The following is a 17,597-nucleotide window of genomic DNA, read 5'->3' as shown; positions in this document are numbered from 1 at the left end:
CGAATGCCGAGGGATTAAAGGCCCGACCGTGGGTGAACAAAGGGGGAAGATGACTGAACTTTGTTGCCTTCCATCACAGTGAGGAATGTTGATTCCACCGTGGTGGATTTTTATGTAAAATCGTGTTAAATGGTCTTGCTCCTTTTCACATAGTGTGGCTGAATGCTAACTAAAACTTCACTGGACACTAGTTGGTTTAAGTGACAATAAACACGAACTTGAACTTGAACTTGAACATTGTAAATCAATATCCCAGCTAAAGCTGTGAATAATACAAACTGGAGGCACAAGAGGTGGCAGATGCTGCAATCTTGAAGCAACAAACAAAGTGCCAGAGGAAACCGATGGGTCAAGCAGCATCTGTGGTGGGAAATGGACCTTTTCTCAAAGAAAGTTTCTGTTTTCACTGTGCCGCCATAGCATTTAAATGTATGACAAATAGAGAGAGGGTTGAGGAAGGAAATTTGGTGTCTTAAATAAATGTCACCATTGTTGACACAACATGGTGGAGTAACTCAACGCAAAGTTGGATGGTGGGAGAGGGCGGGAGGGGGATGTGAATACAACAACCTAGAGACTCTGCAATGAGGTATTTAGCAGCACGTTGGTTTGCATAATGTAGTTACAAGAATCAGCAGATGTTGCACTGTGGAGGGATTTCTACTCCTACGACTTATGAACTTATGAACTTTGAACTTATGGAATGGACAGACGATGTTTCGGATTGGGACCCTTGGTTGATACCCATGCAGAATATGCATTGTCATGGTTGCATAATAAATTGTAAATATGTCGAGTCAGCACAGAATCAGCCCTGGAGGCCAAATATACAAGTTTTATTTCCCACATTTTCTGCATCTTTAGTTATTGTTCTATGAGATCCATTTCACCCATAGTTTGTCATCCTTTCCAAGCACTTGTCCAATTCAATGTTTTTGGAATTTCTTTAATCTTGAGCATAAAACCAAAGTGCGGAAAGAACTAGGGTTGGCACGGTGGCGCAGCGGTAGAGTTGCTGCCTTACAGCGCCAGAGACCCGGGTTTGATCCTGACTATGGGTGCTGCCCGTACGGAGTTTGTATGTTTTCCCTGTGGCCGTGTGTGTTTCCTCTAGCTGCTCCATTTTCCTCCCATGCTCTAAAGCTGTACAGGTTTGTAGGTTAATTGGCTTCGGTAAAAATTGTAAAGGGCCTGTCCCATTTAGGCGATTTTTTCGGTGACTGCTGGTGACTGTCATAGTCGTAGCAGGTCGCCGAAAAACCGCCGACTGGACCCACCCCTACGACAATGTCTACGACAATGTCTACAACAACCTACCACCCAGTCGACGTCAAGCTACCGACAACCGGCGACGCATTAGGACGTCCACCTACGACCACATCTACGACAACCTACGTCCACGTCAAGCTACGACAAACAACGACCCTGTCGGCGACAACTGAACGCAACTTAAGGCAATTCAGTCGCCGGTACCTGTCGCCGGTTGACATAGGTTGATGTAGATAGTCGCCAATGGAATTCACCAAAGTCAACAACCGCCAACAACCCACGTCATCCTGGCGACAACTTACGTCTAGACAACTGTTGCCGACTGTCGCCGAAACGTTTTGAACATTTCAAAATCCAGCGGCGACCAGAACAACGCTACGACTCTTTGGGCGACTGAGGAGACGACTCACGACCATACGGGCAACACCTCTAGTCGCCTAAAAAAAAATCGCCTTAGTGGGACAGGGTCATAAGGGTCATAAGATTGTTCCGAGTGTATCAGAGAGTGGGAGCGTACAGAGTGATCGCAGGTTGACGTGGACTCGGTGGACTCGAAGGTCCTGTTTCCACGCTGTATCTCTAAATCTAAAGTCAAAACTCAGCAGACCAGGTAGCATCTGTGGAGGGAAAAGGAGGGATGATGCTTCATGTCAGGACTCTTCTACAATCTCTTGTGTCTCCATTCGACTGTTTCACAGTGAAATCCCCTTAAAGTATACCTACTTTGAAGAAAATTTGTAGGAAAGAACTGCAGTTGCTGGTTTAAATCGAAGGTAGACGCAAAATGCTGGAGTAACTCAGCGGGACAGGCAGCATCTCTGGAGAGAAGGAATGGGTGACGTTTCGGGTGACCCGAAACATAGAAAACATAGAAACATACAAAATAGGTGCAGGAGTAGGCCATTCGGCCCTTCGAGCCTGCACCGCCATCCAACTCAGTATCCTGTACCTGCCTTCTCTCCATACCCCCTGATACCTTTAGCCACAAGGGCCATATATAACTCCCTCTTAAATATAGCCAATGAACTGTGGCCTCAACTACCTTCTGTGGCAGAGAATTCCACAGATTCACCACTCTCTGTGTGAAAAATGTTTTTCTCAGCTCGGTCCTAAAAGATTTCCCCCTTACCCTTAAACTGTGACCCCTTGTTGTGGACTTCCCCAACATCGGGAACAATCTTCCTGTATCTAGCCTGTCCAACCTCTTAAGAATTTTGTAAGTTTCTATAAGAAACGTCACCCATTCCTTCTCTCTGGAGAAGCTGCCTGTCCCGCTGAGTTACTCCAGCATTTTGTGTCTACCTACTTTGGAAAAGTTCTCCTTCTCTCTCGGACAAGTCTAAGGAAGGGTCCCAACCTGTAACATCGTCTGTCGGTTTATCTCCTCAGGTCTGTCTAACCCACTGCATTCCTCCAGCAGTTTGTTATCTTGCTCAATTTTTTTAATTACTATTCAATCTGTTTCCACAGCCCTCTCGCGAATGGTTTCCTGATCAAAGCAACATGTTGCAGGAATAAAGAAACTCACAACCCTCTGTTTTTGCCAATCATATCAAATGCCTCATTAGTATAGTTTACTAGTTACATTGCGGAAACAGGCCCTTCGGCCCACCGAGTCCGCAACGTCCTGCGATCCCAGTACACTAGCATTATCCCACACACACCAGGGACAATTTACAATTTCTACAGAAGCCAATTAACCAACAAACCTGTACGTCTTTGGAGTGTGGGAGGAAACAGGAGCATCCAGAGAAAACCCACATAGACGATAGACAATAGACAATAGGTGCAGGAGTAGGCCATTCGGCCCTTCGAGCCAGCACCGCCATTCAATGTGATCATGGCTGATCATCCACAATCAGTACCCCGTTCCTGCCTTCTCCCCATATCCCCTGACTCCGCTATTTTTAAGAGCCCTATCTAGCTCTCTCTTGCAAGCATCCAGAGAACCTGCCTCCACCGCCCTCTGAGGCAGAGAATCCCACAGATGGGCCTCTTGGGAGATCTCGTGTGTTCCCATTCTACTGTTTCTACTGCCTACTTTAAAAACTCCGTACAGTCCGGTCTCCGGCGCTGTAAGGCAGCAACTCTACTGCTGCGCCACCGTGCCGCCCAACCTTGGTGCCAACTTTCACTTCCTGCGCCAGAGTCGCGAACTTTGCACTTTTAACCCGTTTTCGAAACTGCTGCACCCTTGGGAGCTGTTCCTATTCCCCAGAAGCTGCTAGATCTGCAAAAATATTTTCCGCGGAGACCAAGGGCCGGGGCATCCCGCGGGAAGTTTGAAGAAACCACTTGGGACCAGAGAGTACTCGGGACTTGAGATCCACGTGTGTAACAACCCTCACGGGCTGCGTCCAAAAGCTGACTGATTTAAGGAGTTCAGATATGGTGAACATAACTTGCTAATTAGATAATAGATCAATTCATCTTTACGTGTCCAGAGAAAGTGGCGGGGCAGATATGGAACCTGAAATGTTGTGCAGCATGAGGATGAAGGCATGCTCGGACCTCCCGAGAGGTCCCTCTTCCTCTAGGCTGGCCAGACCATGATTCCATGACCTAATCTCTGGCAAAACGATTTAGAGCGCTGGAGGGTTGCATTATGGAAAATAAAGTGGCAACGGGTGAAGATTAAAGGCATTTTACTTCTCCTTGCCCGAAGGCGTTGATTCTTATCAGACTGCAGTACAATAATTGGCAACAGTCTTCAAGGGACACGGACACGGTCTACCACGGAGCACTGAGATTTGTTACTCATTTTAAAACCCTCACGCACCACTGCACTTTGTATGCTCAAGTTGGATGGTTTGCCCTGTCCACCCGCAGACTCCATCATTGGCATATCCTTATTTATAAGACTATCCTCGGTGTTCTTCCTTCATATCTGCAGAAGTATGTAATTCGAAAAAGCACAGGAACTTATCAGCTCCGCTCTGAGGACTTGTTCTTACTAACTGTACCTAAAGTCCGTACTGAACTGGGGAAAAGGGTATTTAGTTATGCTGCTCCCTTCGCATGGAACCAGCTGCAGAATGAACTGAAACTTAAGGAGCTGGTTTCTATAAACAGATTTAAATCCCTTCTTAATGATGTTGAAGCGGGCTCTTCTGTCTGTACATGCTTTGTTTGATGATGTTCTGACTGTGACTCTATTTATATGTTCTCTGTTGTTTTTAAATTATTGTCTGTAACTGTGGAACTGTGCTGCTGCCTGTCTTGGCCAGGACTCTCTTGTAAAAGAGATTTTTAATCTCAATGAGACTTCTCCTGGTTAAATAAAGGTTAAATAAAAATAAAATAAAAGGGTCAAATGGGCATAACATCGCGCGAGGGCCAATGACTTCTTCTTCTTCTTCTTGTGTATGGCGTGCACAGCCTAACGTTGAAGGACAACTTGTTCTATTTGATCTTATTTGATTGTGCACGCCGGGTTGATGGCATTCGTCGAAACAGGGCGGACCACGTGAAGGTTGCAATCTCCCACCCCCAGGCCAATGACTTAGGTGGGGGCAAGGCCTTTCAACTGGAGAGTCATAGAGTCATAGAGCTATGCAGCACGACAACAGGCCCTTCAGCCCAGCATGTCCATGCCGACCAAGTTTGCATACTTGGCTGGTTTATTTGCATGTGTGTGGCCCATTAACCTCTAAACTCTTTCTATCTGCATACAATATAGTCATAGGGTGATACAATGAGGAAACAGCCCCTTCGGCCCAACTTGCCCGCATGGACCAGCATGTTCAAGAAGGAACTGCAGATGCTGGAAAATCGAAGGTAAACAGAAATGCTGGAGAAACTCAGGCGGGTGCAGCAGCATCTATGGAGCGAAGGAAATAGGCAACGTTTCGGGCCGAAACCCATAGGGTTTCGGCCCAAAACATTGCCTATTTCCTATAGTGGAGATTGAACTGCAGAATCGAAGGTAGACAAAAGTGTTGGAGAAACTGGAAAATCGAAGGTAGACAAAAGTGCTGGAGAAACTCAGCGGGTGCGGCAGCATCTATGGAGCGAAGGAAATAGGCAACGTTTTGTGCCGAAACCCTTCTTCAGACTGATGCAGGGTGGGGGGGGGGAGCGGGAAGAGGAAAGAAAGAGGAGGAGTCAGAGGGCTGACGGAGAGCTGAGAAGGGGACCAACAAGTCCCAGCTACACTCGTCCCGCCCGACAGCATTTGGACCATATCCTTCTCGACCTGTCCTATCCATGTACCTGTCTAACTGCTTCTTAAATGTTGGGATAGTCCCAGCCTCAATTTCCTCCTCTGGCAGCTTGTTCCATACACCCACCGCCTCTGTGTGGGAAAGGTTTACCCTTCAGATTCCTATTAAATCTTTTCCCCTTCACCTTAAACCTATTTCCTGTGGTCCTTGATTCACCTACTCTGGGCAAGAGAATCTAAATGCCAATGCCCAAGTGCATCTAAATCTAATCTGCCCAAATGCCTTTTAAAAGTCATTATTGTCTCCAGAACAGTACTCCAAGTGTGGTCTCACCAATGCTTGTACAGTAGTATCATAAGGTCATAAGTGATTGGAGTAGAATTAGGCCATTCGGCCCATCAAGTCTACTCCGCCATTCAATCATAGCTGATCTATCTCTCCCTCCTAACCCCATTCTCCTGCCTTCTCCCCATAACCTCTGACACCCGTACTAATCAAGAATCTATTTATCTCTGCCTTAAAATTATCCATTGACTTGGCCTCCACAGCCTTCTGTAGCAAAGAATTCCACAGATCCATCACCCTCTGTCTAAATAAATGTTTCCTCATCTCCTTCCGAAAAGAATGTCCTTTAATTGTAAGGCTGTGACCTCTAATCCTAGACTCTCCCACTGGTGGAAACATCCTCTCCACATCCACTCTATCCAAGCCTTTCACTAATCTGCGCCCCCCCCCCTCATTCTTCTAAACTCCAGCAGCCATCAAATGCTCATCATAGGTTAACCTACTCATTCCTGTTCATAATGTTCCAATTTATGAACCTACTATTATCCGACCCGATGAAGGATAACGTGGCAAATGCCTCTTCACCACACCGTCTACCTGACTCGCCACAACCGTGCACCTGTACTCCAAATCTACCCATTCTCGAAGGCTCTGCCATTTACTGTGAAAGTCCTTCTGTGTGTGAGAGAGAGTTGTAACTGAGACACACTGGGCAGTACTACACTGCAGAGACTATAGCACTTCAAGAAAACAACTCACAACCATCTTCTCAGGGAAGAAGGGCCCAACCCAAAACATTGCCAGCCTATTCCCACCACAGCTGCTGCCTGCCCCAGTGAGTTACTCCAGTGTTTTGTCTTTTGCTCAAGATTCCAGCATCTGCAGTTCCTTATGTCATCAAAGGAATTTAAGTAAATACTGGCGTGTGTGTGTGTGTGTGTGTGTGTGTGTGTGTGCGTGTGTGTGTGTGTGTGTGTGTGTGTGTGTGTGTGTGTGTGTGTGTGTGTGTGTGTGTGTGTGTGTGTGTGTGTGTGTGTGTGTGTGTGTGTGTGCGCATTTGACTGCAGATCAAAAGGTCCCTGGCTCAAATCCAGGCGCCTCCTCATGTGACCTCTTTAGATTAGATTAGATTCGGTCTGAACTAAATGTCGTTGCCTGCAGCCATACATGTAATAATAAACAACAAAACACACAATAAACACAAATTAATGAACACCCACCACAGTGAGTTCACCAGGCACCTCCTCACTGTGATGGAGGCAAAGGTCTTAAAGTCTCTGTCTCTTCCCTCCTCGTTCTCCCTCTGCGCTGAGGCGATCCAGGCTTCCGTTGTTTTTTTTTTATTTTTTTATTTTTTTATTTTTTTTATATTTATTTTTTTTTTATTAGAAGTACGGTAAATTACAATAACACACAACACATATATCTTAATACATTTTTTGTACCGCTTCATTTTTTTTTTTTTTAAAGCTTTAAGAAAAAGATAGAAGTAAGGAAAGTAAAGAAGGTGCGCAAGAGTTGTGAAGTGCAGGAGAGTGTTGGGAAAAGAAAGCCCCTTAGAAAAGAAGTTAGAGAAGGAAGTAAAGTAAGAAAGTAGACCCTAGAAAAGAAAGAAAAAGAAAGTAAGGACAATCGCTCTATTATAACATTAAACTCCGCAGAAAGACTACCAACCAAGTCTGTTTTTGTTGTTTTATCTCCCAATGCCAGGTCCTGATACCATTTATTTATTTATTTATTTTTAAAATTACTATTGCACCTCATGCTTGTAATAGGTCCATAAACGTAGACCACGTCTTTTGGAATTGGTTTGCTTTATCTGCTAAGAGGAATCTCATCTCTTCCAGATGTAATGTTTCAAACATATTTGATATCCACATTTTTATTGTTGGTGTGGGCGTGTTTTCCAGAATTTAATCAAATTATTTAATTTCTTAAGTAGGGGATTATAATTGGCTTTAAACATATCCTGGTAATTTCTAGTAATTTCAATTCCCAAATATTTGAATTTTTCTGTAGCTATTTTAAAGGGGAATTTCCTGAGATGTGTTGAGTCTTTTGGTTTTATCGACATGATTTCACTTTTGTTCCAATTTATTCTATATCCTGAAAAGGATCCAAAGTCCTCAATTAAATTTAATATATTCGGTATACTAATTTGTGGTTTTGTGATGTACAGTAGTACATCATCGGCATATAGGGATATTTTGTTATTTGAATATTTTGTATTATAACCGTAAATATCCAGGTGTGTTCTTATTTTTTCAGCAAGGGGTTCAATTACCAAAGCAAATAACAGCGGAGATAATGAACAAACTTGTCTATTGCCCCTTGATAGTTCAAATTTCGAGGATAATATATTATTAGTTAGTATTCTAGCCGTAGGTTTGTTATATAATAGTTTTATCCATGCAATGAAGTTCTCTCCCAATTGGAATTTTTGCAATACTTTAATCATATAATCCCATGCTACTTGATCAAACGCTTTTTCTGCATCCAGTGAGATGATAGCTAACTCTTGGTCGTGAGATTTATGTGAGTGCATTATGTTCAGGCTTCCGTTGTTGTGACCCCACCGGGTGATGGTAAGCAAGTGCCGCGGCTCAACCGAGCTCCGCGAACGGGCCGGTTCAAACTCCCCAGCCCGGGGTGGTCGAAGCTGCCGCCCTCCAGTCCAGCGGAGCGCAGCTGTTGCCGTGGGAGCTCCGTAAAAACAGGTCACCAACCTGTGAGCTGCGAGCTCCCGACGATGTCGTCCACTGGCCCGTGGCCAAGCCCCGGATTCAGGTCGCCGCCGCCGTAACGCCGCCTCAACCACCGGAGCGCCGCCTCAGCCCCGAGTCGTGCCGCTGCCACCGGAACGCTGGAACGCCGCCACAGCTCCGAATTCGGCCAGCCTGGCGTTGGTAAGTCCTGGCTGGCTCTGCTTCCGGAGCCTCGAGGTCGGTCGCAGTTGGAGGCCGCCATCTCCGCCATTAGGCCTCAGCGCAGACGGAGGCAGAGAAGGGGGGGATACGACAGAAAGAGTCGCATTCCCCCAAAGGAAGAAACAGAAAACATGTTCCACCCCCCCCCCCACACACATAACACAACCTAATAAACTAAAATTTAACGAAAACAAGACAAAAAAACAACAACAAAAAAAGTAAAAACAGACGGACTGCAGGCGAGCCGCAGCTGTTCACCAGCGCCGCCACTTCCGGAAGAAGTGTACACTGCGGATGGCTTGATTGGAATCATGTATTGTCTTTCTTCTTTCTTCTACTTCCCTGTGGCGTGCACAGTCTAAAGTTGTTGGACAACTTGTTCTATTTGATCTTCCGTTTGTGCACGTCGAGTTGATTGCATTAGTCGAAATACATGCGGACCACGTGCAGGTTGCAATCTTCCACCCTGTCTTTCCGCTGACTAGAATGAAAGCTTTTCACTGTACCTCGGTACACGTGACAATAAACTCAGCTCAGACTCAAACGCAAATCCCAAGAATGAACCAAGCAAAGCAAATCAAACCACGAGTATTGAAATGTCCAGCATCAATTAGACAAAGGAACTGTGGCTGATTTTACCCCTCATTCTGTCCTATCCTTCAAATGTACCATCCCATTTATTGTGTAGCTAACTCAGAAAAGGAGATAAAACCAAATGTTTCTCATTGTAAATTGAGACCTTTATTAACTCTTCACTGCGCACTTGCATGCAAACCAACCCTACACTACAATGAATGAATGAATGAATAATACTTTATTATCACATGTGACATGTCACACTAAAGGGCACAACGTACTGGAGTAACGGGATGTAATGCTGAGGTTCTATGAAGCACTGGCATGGCCCCATTTGGAATATTGTGAGCAACCTTTGGAACCATATCTGAGGAAAGATGTGCTGGCTCTGGAGAGGGTCCAGAGGAGGTTTACAAGAACGGTCCCAGGAGCGAGTGGGATAACATATGAATTGCGTTTGACGGCGCTGGGCCTGTACTCGCTGGAGTTTAGAAGAATGAGGGGGGGGGGGGGGACCTCATTGAAAGATACAGAATAGTGAAAGGCTTGGATAGAGTGGATGTGGAGAGGATGTTTCCACTAGTGGGAGAGTCTAGGATTAGAGGTCACAGCCTTACAATTAATGGACGTTCTTTTAGGAAGGAGATGAGGAGAAATTTATTTAGACAAAGGGTGATGAATCTGTGGAATTCTTTGCTACAGAAGGTCAAGTCAATGGAGGCCAAGTCAGTGGATATATTTAAGGCAGAGATAGATAGATTCTTGATTAGTGCGGGTGTCAGATGTTATGGGGAGAAGGCAGGAGAATGGGGTTAGGAAATGAGAGATAGATCAGCCATGATTGAATGGCGGAGTAGATTTGATGGGCCGAATGGTCTAATTCTACTCCTATCACATGATCAGTAGGACAGGCAGCATCTTTAGTATTAGTTCCAGTTTAAGATCTTGTAACACCACAGTGCAGAAACAGGCTCCTTGGCCCACTGAATCCACACCGACCAGTCACCCCCACACGTTAACACTACCCGAAACATACTTGGGACAATTTTTACACAAACATTTTTTTACACTCGCATTATACAATTTTTACACTTATACATTTAAGCCAATTAACCGACAAACCTTTACGTCTTTCTTTGAAGATCTCGGAGAAAATCCAAGCAGGTCACGAGGAGAAGGTACAAACTCCGTACAGACAGCACCCGTAGTCAGGATCGAACCCGGGTCTCTGGCGATGTAAGGCAGTAGCTCTACCGCTGCGCCACCGTGCCGCACTTTCTCTCTGGTGACCACGGATGAAGAACAGACTGAAGAAGGGTCTCGACCCAAAACGTCACCTGTCCACAATCTCCAGAGATGCTGCCTGACCCGGTGAGCTTTTTAAAAAAAAAATATTTTTAGATGTTTTTATTAAGGACAGTGCATATTTATAAACATTTGCATGCAATACGCAAGATTATAGCTATAGGCTAATTTCCATCTGTAGTCCCTCTGGTAAACCAGGTTAACACATCACAACACATTCAATCCATAAGAAAAGAATCAAAACAAAACAAAAGACAAACAAAAAACATAACAAAACAGACAATAAAGTTGAAAAGTAACAATAAAAGACTGCCAGATGATTATATTACGGTTGATTATGAATACAGGTTTGATTTTCCAGTAACCATTTTTTGAGTTGTTTTGTAAATGTGGTGATGGTTGGCAGATCCCGTATGAAGCAGGGGATCGCGTTCCAGGTATGCGACGCTCTATAGGAGTTACTCCAGCACTTTGTGTCCTTTTGTGTATCCACCGGCATCAGCAGTTTCTTTCTCTCTAACACCCCAGGCTAGAAACAGGGTGATCTTGTAACACCACAAAGTAAAAGGAAATGTTTTCCTGTAAACGCGCTTGGAAATTACTCCTGAATATTTCTTCCTAGTTGTGTCAAATCACCAAATTTGCGCCACCTTGCTAATCGGGGAAGATTTGAGTATTTGTATTCACTGTTTTTCACTGAACTCTCAATGTGAAACATTCAGGAGGCAGATCATTCACATGTGATCAAGAAGGAACTGCAGATGCTGGAAGATCGAAGGTACACAAAAATGCTGGAGAAACTCAGCGGGTGCAGCAGCATCTATGGAGCGAAGGAAATAGGCGACGTTTCGGGCCGAAACCCTTCTTCAGACTGATGGGGGGTGGGGGGGGAGAAGGAAGGAAAAAGGGAGGAGGAGGAGCCCGAGGGCGGGGGGATGGGAGGAGACAGCTCGAGGGTTAAGGAAGGGGAGGAGACAGCAAGGGCTAACAAAACTGGGAGAATTCAACGTTCATGCCAACCGGACGCAAGCAACCCAGGCGGAATATGAAGTGCTGTTCCTCCAATATCCGGGTGCCATCCGGACGCAAGCAACCCAGGCAGAATATGAGGTGCTGTTCCTCCAATTGGTTTCCAATTGGAGGAACAGCACCTCATATTCCGCCTGGGTTGCTTGCGTCCGGTTGGCATAAACGTTGAATTCTCCCAGTTTTGCTAGCCCTTGCTGTCCCCTCCCCTTCCTTAACCCTCGAGCTGTCTCCTCCCATCCCCCCGCCCTCGGGCTCCTCCTCCTCCCTTTTTCCTTCCTTCTCCCCCCCCACCCCCCATCAGTCTGAAGAAGGGTTTTGGCCCGAAACGTTGCCTATTTCCTTCGCTCCATAGATGCTGCTGCACCCGCTGAGTTTCTCCAGCATTTTTGTCTACCTTCATTCACATGTGACATCAGTTCCACTTATAACACCTCTCCAGGAACCCCGCGAACATTAAAACAGCGGCTTACTTGCTTGGCTTTCACCTCATGTCAAAGTGTGGGGTGATATCAAATCTCCTTATGATTTGCCACATTTACACTGCTGATGGAGCTGAGATATCGACGTGGGAATCAGTGGCTGTGAGAAATGACTTATGCATAAAGTGCACAGAATATATTTGGAGCAGCGTGAAACACAACATGGCTGAGAGGCACAACTTGAAAAGAGGTGGAGTGTGAATAAATAAAGTGCTGTGCAAAGGGAGCGCCATTCTCCCAGAGCTGCCACCTTTTGTTTCAGACTCATACAGTCATAAAACATAGAAACAAGCCCTTCCACCCATCAAGTCCATGCTGACCATCGAGTACCCGTCAATGTACTAATCCCAATTACCAGCACTTGGTCGATGGTCTTAAAGCCCAGTGAGTGGCACGGTGGCGCAGCAGTAGAGCTACTGCCTTACAGCACTAGAGACCCAGGTTCGATCCTGACTACGGGTGCTGTCTGTATAAAGTGTGTTTTCTCCGGGTGCTCCGGTTTCCTCCCACATTCTAAATGCGTACAGGTTTGAAGGTTGATTGGCTACAACTGGTAAAACAAAATTGCAAATTGTCCCGAGTGTGTGAGATAGTGCTAGTGTACGGGGTGATTGGTCGTTGGGACGGACTCAGTGGGCCGAAGGGCCTGTTTCCACACTGAGGCTCTGGTCAGGCCCCATATCTGAGGAAGGATGTGCTGGTTCTGGACAGGGTCCACAGGAGGTTTACACAAATGATTCCATGAATGAGTGGGTTCGCATATGATAGAAACATAGAAACATAGAAAATAGGTGCAGGAGTAGGCCATTCGGCCCTTCGAGCCTGCACCGCCATTCAATATGATCATGGCTGATCATCCAACTCAGTATCCTGTACCTGCCTTCTCTCCATACCCCCTGATCCCCTTTAGCCACAAGGGCCACATCTAACTCCCTCTTAAATATAGCCAATGAACTGGCCTCAACTACCTTCTGTGGCAGAGAATTCCACAGATTCACCACTCTCTGTGTGAAAAATGTTTTACTCATCTCGGTCCTAAAAGATTTCCCCCTTATCCTTAAACTGTGATCCCTTGTTCTGGACTTCCCCAACATCGGGAACAATCTTCCTGCATCTAGCCTGTCCAACCCCTTAAGAATTTTGTAAGTTTCTATAAGATCCCCCCTCAATCTTCTAAATTCTAGCGAGTACAAGCCGAGTCTATCCAGTCTTTCTTCATATGAAAGTTCTGCCATCCCAGGAATCAGTCTGGTGAACCTTCTCTGTACTCCCTCTATGGCAATGAGCGTTTGACAGCACTGCTACTCGCTGGAGTTTCGAAGGTTGAGTGCGGACCTCATTGAAACTTACAGAGTAATTAAAGGCATGGATAGAGTGGATGTGGAGAGGATGTTTCCACTGGTGGGAGACTCTAGAACCAGAGGTCACTGCCTCAGAATTAAAGGGCGGAGGCAGAGATCAGCCATGATTGAACGGCGGAGTGGACCCGATGGGCCGAATGGCCTAATTCTACTCCTTTAACTTGTGAACTTGTGAGTTTGTATCTCTAAAGTCCAAATGGCGACAAAGCAACAGTATTTCCAGCATTTTCTGTTGTATTTGAGATTGGACAGAATTAAACGCAATGTTTACAGGCTGGGATCTGCATGAAACATTACAGAGTTACTAAGTAATTATGGTGCTGCTGAGAAAAAATAATAATGGCTTCCTTGGGGAGCTTGCAAAGAGTATCCACGGTTTTCACAATGCGCTTTGCTTTGCTGGACAGAAAGACAAGTGAATGAGCAGGAGGATTAAAGATCAAATCACAATGCTCAATTATAAAAGCATAGTGGTACTTTGCAATTTAGGTGGCAAAATGAGGTATTAATTCTGTTTAATTTATTCTGAGGGTTTAAGTTATGTGCTGTGACTTCACAAAACGGAGACCTTTTCAAGGGGTTGTCATTTATACTTTTAGTTTCACGTTTTTTGTTTAGATAAAAGATACAGCATGGAAACAGGCCCTTCGGCCCACCATGTCCATGCCGACCATCGATCGTCCATTCGACCTAGTTCTGCATTATCCCACTAGAGCAATTTACAGAGGTCAATTACCTTACACTTTCCAGTTTGGAATTGTCAGTGATAGTTTAGTTTAGTTTAGTTTAGTTTAGTTTAGTTTAGTTTAGTTTAGGGTTACGGCACGGAAACAGGCCCTTCGGCCCTTCGAGTCCCCGCCAACCACAGATCCCCGTACCCTAGCACTAATCTATACACTAGGGTACATTTACAATCTTTACCGAAGCCAATTAACCTACATACCTGCACGTCTTAGGAGTGTGGGAGGAAACCGGAGCGCCCGGAGAAAACCCACGCAGGTCACGGGGTGAAGGTTCAAACTTTGTACAGACAGCGCCCGTAGTCAGGATCGAACCTGGGTCTCTGGCGCTGTAAGTCCAGTCTTTGGGATGTTGGGGAATCTGCGGGATCCGAAAGGAACACATGCAGTCACAAGGAGAACGTGCAAATTCCACATAGACAGCGACCAAAATCAGGATCGAAGCAGGGTCTCTTGGCACTGTGAGGCAGCGGGTCTACCAACTGTGCCACAATTGTGTCACCCACCTGCCCTGTAAAATGTCTATCACTGGCACTCTTCTGACATCATTAGGCTTCATCCTGTTTTTGGTTTGCTTGTCGTCTGTGGTCTGACATTTACATACGATACCATACAACTTTATTTATGTGTAAGAAAGGACTGCAGATGCTGGTTTAAATCGAAGATAGACACAAAATGCTGGAGTAACTCAGCGGGTGAGGCAGCATCTCTGGAGAGAAGGGATGGGCGACCTTCAGACTTTACTTATCCCAGGAGGGATATTGATCTGCCAACAGTCATAATACATGATACATGAAAAATGTAATTAAAGTAACGAGTGGAAAGGATTGGGGATGTGCAAAGATTGGGGTGGGGGGGGGGAGTCAGTCTACCCCACGACAGAAGGGGGAGTAGTTGTACAGTTTGATAGTCACAGGGAAGAAGGATCTCCTGTGGCGTTCTGTGCTGCATCTTGGTGGAACCAGTCTGTTGCTGAAGGTGCTCCTCAGGTTGACCAGTGTGAGCTGTATTGTCCATGGTTTGTTTTGTTGATTTTTTTTTGTCATTAGGTGTAATAAATTAATTTTCCTTCCTACCTGAAGCTTCCTACATTGGGAATATGTTTCAGATGCAGGAAGCAAGGAAGATCAAAGTAGGGAGATGATTCAGCCCCATTTGGCCATTGTGGATTATAAAGTCAAATATGTGAAGTAAGGAATGTTGTGGTTTTAGGACTCAAAGTTTGGATAAGATGACACAGAATTCTTCAGGAAGACGAAAAGCCTTTATTTGCAAATATTTTAGCTTGGAACATTCAGAGACGACATCGCCTGTTTGCTCTCTAATTGCTCTTCGATTCATAAAACCAGACAGCTTTTATTATAGTTTCGGCCTTACCTTTGGCTACTTTGGCATGCATGCTTCTGTAACTTTAATCTCTCACTATGTCCTTGCCCTTTAACTTCAATCGCTCAGCTACCATGGTGTTCTAGATAAAGCAAAAATAAAAAATAAGGAGCAACTTGTTTTTGTGCCTTGATGTCTGATCACATAAAAATAATGTTTTATACATATTGGTAAAAGTAAGAAGTAACTTGTTTTAATCTTCTATATAATCTTCTACAGGAACTGCAGATGCTGGTTATTACCGAAGACAAATACAAAGTGCTGGAGTAATTCAGCGGGTCAGGCAGCATCTCTGGAGAAAAGGAATAGGTGACGTTTCGGGTCGAGACCCTTCTTCAGACTGAGAGTCAGGGGAGAGGTGAACTAGAGGTCACAGAATGACCGTCGGAGAGCGGAGAACTGCAGGCATGCCTTGTGGAGATTTTGCCGTGGACCAGCCAAACTCTGTCGCTTCAAATAAGGGACTGGGCTTGTTGGTTCCCTGGAGAGGCATCAGATCCTGCCGTTTACTTCAGACATGGGAGCTGGTCACATAGTCCCTCGCGTCTACTCTGGCAATCAATATGATTGTGGCTGACCTCATCTACGTCTCAGCTCCGCCCCCCTCCATAACCTTGGCCTTTCGCACAAGTTGACATTGTAGGAGCAGAATTAGGCCATTCGGCCCATCGAGTCCACTCCGCTATTCAATCATGGCTGATCCTGCCTTCACCTCGTAACCCTCGACACCCTTGGCACATGTCTGAGAGATTCTGTCCACATCGGTCAATAACATACGTAACACGTTATAATGTTTGATGCTGCCGTTACGGTAGCCTTAATGAGTAACAGCGGCCGCTCGCAGATGGTGCAGCGTGCAATGGGAGTGAATATTTCAGGTGACAGCCTATGCAACGAGATGTGGACACAGATTTATGTCTACAGTCAGTGTTAGAGGCCACAGAGCAATCTTGTCCTGTCCCTCCTCCATTCTCCCACCAGCTGCCCGTGGTGTCTTGCTGCGGACACAAGAAGGTACCATGGTGGAAAGAGAAGCAAGAGTGTGCCTGTCAGCTCCTCATCCTGCTACGCTTCACAGTAATATCAAACGCCACCTCAGCCCCACTCTAACCCCGTAATCCCTTCATCTCTTCATGTCCACAGTATAAGATGTGGAAAGTGTTTGCAAGAGCAGACTTCCAATCAACTCTGGAGCTGGAGAATAATGTCAAGTCAAGTCACGTCAAGTTTATTCGTCACATACACGTACGAGATGCGCAGTGAAATGAAAAGTGGCAATGCTCGCGGACTTTGTGCAAAAAGACAAACAAACAAACTACAACAGAATGTAACAGGATCACATATTATTTTACATATTAAATATTGTGGGCGGAAGGAAAAAGGGAAAAAACACAGCAATTTTTTAAAAAGCAGTAGAGTGGTTCAGTAAAAGTTAGTCCCTGGTGAGATAGGAGTTTACAGTCCGAATGGCCTCTGGGAAGAAACTCCTTCTCAACCTCTCCGTTCTCACCGCATGGCAACAGAGGCGTTTGCCTGATCGTAGCAGCTGGAACAGTCCGTTGCAGGGGTGGAAGGGGTCTCCCATGATCTTATTGGCTCTGGAGTTGCACCTCCTGATGTATAGTTCCTGCAGGGGGGCAAGTGAAGTTCCCATAGTGCGTTTGTTCGGCCGAACGCACTACTCTCTGCAGAGCCTTCTTGTCCTGGGCAGAGCAGTTCCCGAACCAGATTGTGATATTTCCGGACAAGATGCTTTCCACAGCCGCTGAGTAGAAGCACTGGAGGATCCTCGGAGACACTCTGAATTTCCTCAATTGCCTGAGGTGGTAAAGGCGCTGCCTTGCCTTACTCACGAGTGCTGCGGCGTGTGATGTCCATGTCATATCTCAGAGATGTGGACTCCCAGATATTTAAAGCAGCTCACCCTATCCACACTATCCCCAAATCCTAAAGGGCAGGGTCCAATCCCACTGCGGCATTTTCTGCTCTGTATAATGTTTAACTTAGTTTATTTTGTTGTTTATTTTATTTAGTTGAGTTTGGTTTGGATTGGTTTAGAGATATAACATGGAAAGAT

The sequence above is a fragment of the Amblyraja radiata genome, chromosome 16 (assembly GCF_010909765.2).
Source record: "Amblyraja radiata isolate CabotCenter1 chromosome 16, sAmbRad1.1.pri, whole genome shotgun sequence".
NCBI classification, from domain to species: domain Eukaryota; kingdom Metazoa; phylum Chordata; class Chondrichthyes; order Rajiformes; family Rajidae; genus Amblyraja; species Amblyraja radiata.
This window is presented reverse-complemented; position numbering follows the sequence as displayed.